We start from the raw sequence: 7,882 nt of genomic DNA on the forward strand, positions 1-7,882 counted from the left end.
TCCGCTCCCGCGCCCACGCCGCCGCCAGTCCGCGCGGTTTCGTTTCTCGCGTCCTGGGTCCCGCCCCTCCGCCCGCTTCGGCCGGCGCAGCGGGGTTCGCTCGGGTGTGGCCGTCGAGTGGCGCCCCCCAGTGGACCCGGCGCCTGGCCAGGTTGTCCGCCGCAGAGGAGGCGCCTCCTGCCGCTGCGCGCGCGGGGCGGGAGGCGGAGGGGCCCTGATTCCGGCCGGGCAGAGGCTGGGGTTCGCACGTGGGTCTACCCCAGCCGCCCCCACGCCGCGGGCCGCGCCCGGGCGCGCGCATCCCCAGTCCAGCCCCAGCCCCTTGGACAGTGTCCAGGACCTTGCGAGCCAGCGGCCAGCCTGGGAGGGGCCCCGAGGACACGAGGCTGGTCACTCAGCCGAGCTTCAAGCCACTCGGATGCAAGGTGGAGGTCACCTGCCGCATCGCATCGTGGCTTTGTGTGGATTAAGTGACCACAGCGGCCCACGCTCAGCCTTGTGTTGGTCACTGATAACCTAGAAGCCACCGCCCCGGCCTGCCTCTGCACCTCAGTTTTCTCATCTGTCAGGCTCGTAATCCGGCCCTAGGGCTGTTGGAGAACTGCTATTACAGTGAGAGCTGGTGTTCCAGGCCCCGGGCAAAGTGCTTGATTTACATCAGCTTATTTACTCCTCACTGCCCTCTCCACTCCCAACCAGCCCCTGCCTGAGAGCATTTGTGAGGAGCCTAGCTCAGGCCCATGGGGTGCTACAAATGCCAGTTAGGATGAGCATCATTGTTACATTAAAAGGGCCCAGGGGGCTTCCCTGGTGGCGTAGTGGTTGGGAGTCCGCCTGCTGATGCAGGGGGCGTGGGTTCATGCCCTGGTCCGGGAGGATCCCGCGTGCCGCGGAGCGGCTGGGCCTGTGAGCCGTGGCCGCTGGGCCTGCGCGTCTGGAGCCTGTGCTCCGCGGCGGGAGAGGCCGCAGCGGTGAGAGGCCCGCAAACCGCAAAAAAAAAAAAAAAAACAGGGCCCAGGGCTCCCACCCACCTCTCCAGCCATTTCCTCCTTTCCCACACCCTCCAGTCACACTGTCCGTCCTCTGGGCTGGGAACAGCAAGCTCTGTCCTTCTTGGGGTTCCCCTCCTGCAGTGCCTGCCCCTTGCAGGGCTGGCTTCTCCCAGCCATTCAACCCCAGCATCTTTGCACTCAGGCAGTGCTTAGGGTTTGGGGGGATGCCAGCAGAGCTTGGCTGGGCCTGGCAGAGTTGGGACCTGTGGACCCCGCTGGTATGCACATCAGAATTCTGGGCCAGCCCCAAGGTGACAGGGAGTCGCTAAAGACCAACAGAGTAGGTACCACTGTCAGAATACCGTGCTGGATGGGGTCATCACACGGCCTGAGAAAACACATTTACCTGCCAGGTGCAATATCTTTCATTTTAAAACCCAACACAGGGACTTCCCTGGTGGTCCAGTGGTTAGGACTCCACACTTCCACTGCAGGGGACACGGGTTCAATCCCTGGATGGGAAACTAAGATCCTACATGCCGCACAGAGTGGCCAAAAAAAATAACAAAGAAAACCCAACACAGCCTTAAGGAATCAGAATTCTTCCAGTGAGAGACTGAGCCCTGCAAAGGGAGGTGACTTTAGGCCATTTTAATGCCACCAGGGGATCTTCCCTCCACCCTCTTCTCCGTGTCCTTGTCCACTCCTTAGAGGAATCATGAAACAGTAAAGGGATTTTTAAAATCCAGCCTTAGAGAGATGGTGGGGTGTGGGGGGGATCCACTGTCCTGCCTTCAATTTAGTTTGTGGTTCAAGATAAACGTGGAACAATCCAGCTGGATTATCAGGTCACCTCCTCTGCCAAGTCTTCCTTCAGCCTGTACAGTCCAGTGTAACCTGGCTGCCCAGGGCCATGCCTGTAGCATGCACTCCCAGGCATGGAGTTTGGAGTGACACCAGCACACTCACACCTCCAGAGGAGGAAGCTGCTTATAGCAGGAGGCCTCAGCTTCCTACTTTCTGAGAAGTCAGTATGTGGCATGGTCAGTGTGGTCATCCTGTTTCGACAGGTGTTCCAAAGTAGACAGAGGTTCTGGACACTGTCCACTTCCAGGTGCTGAGGACCTATTTGTAAGTGACCCTGTCAACATGTCACCTAAACCAGAAAGATGGTTAACAACCCGAAGAACCAAGTCAAAACACACATACCACATCCAATAAAGACCAAGAAAAGATGGAAAAGCCAGTATTAGGAGCCCATCCTGAATACTCACAGAGAAATCCCCTCACATTCCCTAGTCTATATCAATGCAATAAATGTATGCATTGAAACATGCACACAATTTTTTAAAATAAAAAATAGTATAACATTAAATAGTATATAAATGTAATATATGATCTAATGTAATTAGAAAATACAAAGTGGTAGATGCAGTTTACTTTGCAGGGCTGAGCCAGGCGCAAAGAGGAGGAGGGTGGAGGAGGATGGTGGGGTGGTGGGATGAAGGAAGGGGATGAGGAAGCCAGAGGACTTGACGAAAGGTTTCAGATGGCATCACCTCCAGCTTTGTCCCTGAAAAGATGGTGCTGTGGACACTGCGGGCTTGAATCTGGACATCCTCTCTTCCTGGCCCGCTGTTCACAAAGGGCCTGGGCTCCTCACATAGAAGATCTGCTTGGGAAAAGCCTGCCCGGTCATTATTCCCCAGGTCAGCCGCATGACACAGCAGGGGAGCCCCTGGACTTAGCCCCGCTGCCCATCCAGCCAAACCCAGCATAGAATATCTTCCTGGTCCCTTGGATATTGGAGCACTTGAAATTTCCTCAATCTCATGCATTTGTAGAATGGATTCATTTGGGCCCCAAACACACGTTTTGGACAGTCTTGCGCCTTGCCCGCCTAACTTGATAATCCTGGGGTCGTCTGCAGGAAGGACGCTCTCCGAGGCACACTTTGCTGGGAGGATAAGTGTGGTGAGAGGCTGGAACGAAGGGCCTTGTGTGGGTTGCTAGGGCAGGGACGCGGTTCTGCTCCGGACGAGAGCATCCAGCCGTCTCAAAGCAGGGCCTGTGTGACCAGGCAAGCTGAATAGAATGCTCACATTAACTCCAGAGCCGTGCAGAACAAGAAGGACTTGTAGTTCTGGGCTTCGTTCACATCTACTTCCCAGCCTGCCTCCAGATCTTTATTTCAGCTGTTTTCCCCCATGGAAAGACAGGAGTGAGACTCAGCAGTTAAGTGTCTCACTAACGGGGCTTTGGGTTCTATGTGGTCGGGGCAAAGTTTGGCTGGTAGGAGTCAGGTTTCTGGGCCTGGGTATTCTTGACTGAGGATCGTGCTCTTTGGACCCTATGGAGTAGCTGTTCCCGAGTCAGATGTCCCCCAAGTTAAAACACTGAGGGCCAAAAATTCAGTCCTCTGTCAGCACCGAATGAATTCATCCACCTTGGGCTGCAGGCCTGTCCAGACGGAAGGAAGAGCAGCCGGTAAGGAGCTATGTTTCCTTTCTTGTTTAGGGAGTCAGGAGGGGCAGAAGTGAGAAGAAGCACGTAGGGGATTAACTTCGTGGCTCCCACAACAGCACCTCCCTGTATGTGTGTCTCTGTCTGCTCTTCTTATAAGGACACCACCCAAGTCTAGTAATGATATCATTTGAACGTAGCTAATTACATCTGCAAAGACCCTATTTCCAAATGAGGTCACAGTCACAGGTGCCTAGGATCAAGAATGTAACTCTTTTAGGGAACACAGTTCAACCCCCTACAGGCACCAGCTCCATGGACTTTGCCAGAAGTCCTCTGAAAGATTCAGCTGTCGGCACTGCACAAAGATTCGTATGATTTGGATGAACTTGGGTCCTCCCGGGGGATTAAAATTATTTTAAAAGTCGGGGGACTGGAGGAACAGGCTCTTTGCCAGCATCAGCAGCCAAATTTACAAAGGGTATAGATCTACCCAAAACATTTTATAAAAATAATCACACTTCAGGCAGCAAAGTGTTTGCTATTCACTCCCCTGTTAGCCCAGGTTAGACCTGCTCCAGGTAGGCTTTATCTTTTTTTTTTTTTTGCCACGCAGCTTGCGGGATCCCAGTTCCCTGACCAGAGATTCAACCTGGACCACGGCAGTGAAAGCACTGAGTCCTAACCACTGGACCTCCAGGGAATACCCAGGTAGACTTTATCTTAAAGAAAGATGGAGGTTACTGCCCCACTCCAGCACTAATGGGAAAGCCCACCACTCCCCCCCTCCCCGTATTAGCTCACAGAGCACCCTCAGCCTCCCCTGCCCACTGGGTGTGGGGTCTGCAGGGACGTGGCTGCAGAGCCCACAGCTGCTGCTGTTTGGAGCTGGTGGCACCGAGAGCATTGCTCCAGGACGACTTCAGGCTGTAGAGCGGCCGTGACAGAGCAGTCACACCAGATCTCCTGCCCTCTTTCATTTTCAAGTAAATGGATTACTGGGGCATGGGTGGGACGTGATGCTGGCGTTGCAGCCTGAGTCCTGAATCCTTCCCCTTCCGCCTCCCATCCAACCTCTCTGTCTCCATTATCAGGGTTCTGCATCAAGCAGCTTCCTCCAGGGCCACTTCCCCAAAGACACGATTTTTATTGAAGCCACACCTTGAGGGGGAGCTGCCTGAACCGCATTAGACATTCGGTTCACGTGGAAGAGAGGGTGAGAACAGGGGAGGGCAGGACAAATAGAATTTGAGGAGGTTCAATTCATGACAGCAGCAACTTCTTAAATGCCTACTACACATACACCCCAGGCCTCCACTCTTCTCTTCAATTTAATCTGTGCAGTGACCCTTTGGAAGATGCGGAAAATAAGGGTCAGAGAGAGTAGACAATTTACTCATCATGCGTTATGAAATCAGAACAACCTGGACTCAAACTCAGTTCTCTCTGAGCCCGCCGCACCATGCTGCCTACTTGTCCGTGACTTTCAGAGTTTCTTGCAATTATCTCCAGAGTTCCAGTGGAGACAAACACAGGCCCAGGGGCTTCCCTGGTGGCGCAGTGGTTGAGAATCTGCCTGCTAATGCAGGGGACACAGGTTCGAGCCCTGGTCTGGGAGGATCCCACATGCCGCAGAGCAACTAGGCCCGTGAGCCACAACTACTGAGCCTGCACATCTGGAGCCTGTGCTCCGCAACAAGAGAGGCCACGATAGTGAGAGGCCTGCGTACTGCGATGAAGAGTGGCCCCTGCTTGCCGCAACTAGAGAAAGCCCTAGCACAGAAACGAAGACCCAACACAGCAAAAATAAATTAATTAAACTCCTACCCCCAACATCTTAAAAAAAACAACAAAAAAAAACACAGGCCCAGGCTCTGAACAACATGAGGCTTCCTAACCATTTTAGATTTGAACATATTCTAAACCTACAATCATCTGACACAGCAGCCACAAGACACAGGTGGCATTGAGCACACTCCACGTGTGGCTGGTCCAAGCTGAGATGTGCTGTGAGTGTACAGTTCACACTGGGTTTCAAAGACTTAGTATGAGAAAAGTAATGTAAAATATTTCATTGATAAGTTTTACATAAATTTCATGTTGAAAATATTTATTTTAGATGTTATCAGTTAAAAGATATGTTAATTTCACCTGTTTCTTGTTACTTTTTTTTACATCTTTATTGGATCTTGTTACTTTTTTTAGTAAAGCTACTTGAAATGTTAAAATGACCCATGTGGCTCATTCTGGGGCTTGCATTGTATTGCTGTATTGCACTGTCTGTTGGACAGCGCTGTTCTACATCACCATCATCATCATCATCATTATCTGTGTAGTCAGGGCTCCACCAGCTGCTGTAACAAGGGGTCTTCAGAGCTTACTTCTGGCCCATGTAACGGTGCTGGCCAGGGCACAGCTCAGCAGGTGGCCTCCTTCACTCCAGTTGACCAAAACTCTCCCTTATGATATGTGGCATCACCAGGTCCCCCAGAAGCTCATCACCATGCCAGCCAGCCAGAACCGGGGAAAGCACTCGGAGGAGGGAGCACAGAAGGCTTCTATTGGCCAGGTTAGAAATGGCATGCACACTCCCCACGCACTGTATTAGTCTGCTGGGGCTGCTGTGACAAAGTACCACAAATGGGGTAGCTTACACAACAGAAATTTACTGTCTCACAGTTCTGGGGGTTAGAAGTCTGAGATCAATGTGTCAGCAGGGTTGGTTCCTTCTGCGGCTCTGAAGGAACATCTGTTCCAGGCCTGCCTCCTGGATTCTGGTGGTTTGCTGGTGATGGCTGGCATTCCTTGGCTTGTAGAAGCGTCACCCCAATCTCTGCCTTCATGTTCACATCGTGGTCTCCCTGTATATGCATATCTGTACCAAACCTGCCCCCGACCTTTTTTGTTTGACTGCGTGGTACAGCTTGCAGGATCTCAGTTCCTGGACCAGGGACTGAACCCGGGCCATGGCAGTGAAAGTCCAGAAGCCTAACCACTAAACAACCCTCCCCTTTTTATAAGGACACAGCCATATTGGATTAGGGCCCACCCTACTGCAAGTATGCACTTAACTAATTACATCTGCAATGACCCTAGCTCCAAATAAGGTCCCATTCTGGGTACTGGGGGTTAGGACTCAACATATGAACTTTGTGGGGCCGGTAAACAATTCCACACACAACAGGCAGCACTGACTTGGTATCAGTCACGTGGCCACACTCACTACAGGGGAGGCAGGGAACTGCAATGGTGTTGGTGATGTCAGTGCCATAAGCACCATGCCAGCCAGTGGTGAGGAAAGGCTCCATCGACTGTGTCATCATCAGTACAGCCACATGGATCCCCGGTTTATAGACCAAGGCTCAGAGAGCCTGTCCGGCTGATGAGAAAGGATGATGGAACCCAGCCCTGCATCTTCTGACACCAAGTTCCAAATTCTTTCCAGGCAATTCTCCACACTTCTCTTTTTTAAAAATTTAATTTTTAAGTATACATCAACGTAATGTTCTTTGAAATATTAAACCATACAGATATGGTTACTGTCAACCCAAGAAGTAATCAGTTATGAGTCTGACGTTTATCCTTCCAGAACTTTTAAAAACCTCATACATATATCATACCATCATTTAGTGGGTGTGTTTACACAAATGGTATCTTAAGATGGGTATCACTCTGCAACTTGCCTTTTTCACTCAAAAATCTGTTAGTACCTACACCAATTCATTCCTTGAATGTTCCATGGTCAAGACACTTAGGTTGCTTTCATTTTCCAAAATTGCTAACGAGGTTGTGATAAACATCCTTGGTCAGCTTCCCCGGAGACAGGGTTGTGTTTTGCTAGAGTGGCTTCAGAGAAGCAGAGCTGCTGAGTCACAGATGATGAGGGTTTTCAATGAAATTGGTCCCACCTGGGTGAATCAACTGGCTACACTGTGAATTGGATTATCTCTGGGTTCCAGAATGGGTGGGCTCAGAATGTGGGCACAGGCCAAAAAGGGACAACTCCCATCACAGCTCTGGCCAGGTGTGGCCCAGCAGGCAGAGCTTCAGGACACACTCGCCTTGTGGAAAATGAGAAACTGCCTGAGGTAAGGAAAGGCTGCCTTGGGGCTGGCGGTGAACCGTTTAGCTGGCTGGTCAGGGTCCTGGAAGGAGAAACACCAGAAGATGGAGGACAAGGAATCTGAAAAGACTCGTGTGTTATGGCCAGGCCTGGACCCTTGCTCTGCTCAGATACTGGCCAGGGTGGCTTGGGCAGAACACTGGTGGCTCTATGGCACCGCATCCAGGGCCATCTGCATGGTGAGTTCTTTTTCAAAGAGTCCAGGAGCACAACTTTCCGTAGCTCTAAAAATTGATGGAAGTGAAATTTAAAACAGGCAAGTCCCTGTATGGAGAGCTTGCTAAGTAAATTATGACGCATATAA

This window comes from Lipotes vexillifer, unplaced genomic scaffold (assembly GCF_000442215.2).
Source record: "Lipotes vexillifer unplaced genomic scaffold, Lipotes_vexillifer_v1.1 scaffold1691, whole genome shotgun sequence".
Taxonomy (NCBI): Eukaryota; Metazoa; Chordata; class Mammalia; order Artiodactyla; family Lipotidae; genus Lipotes; species Lipotes vexillifer.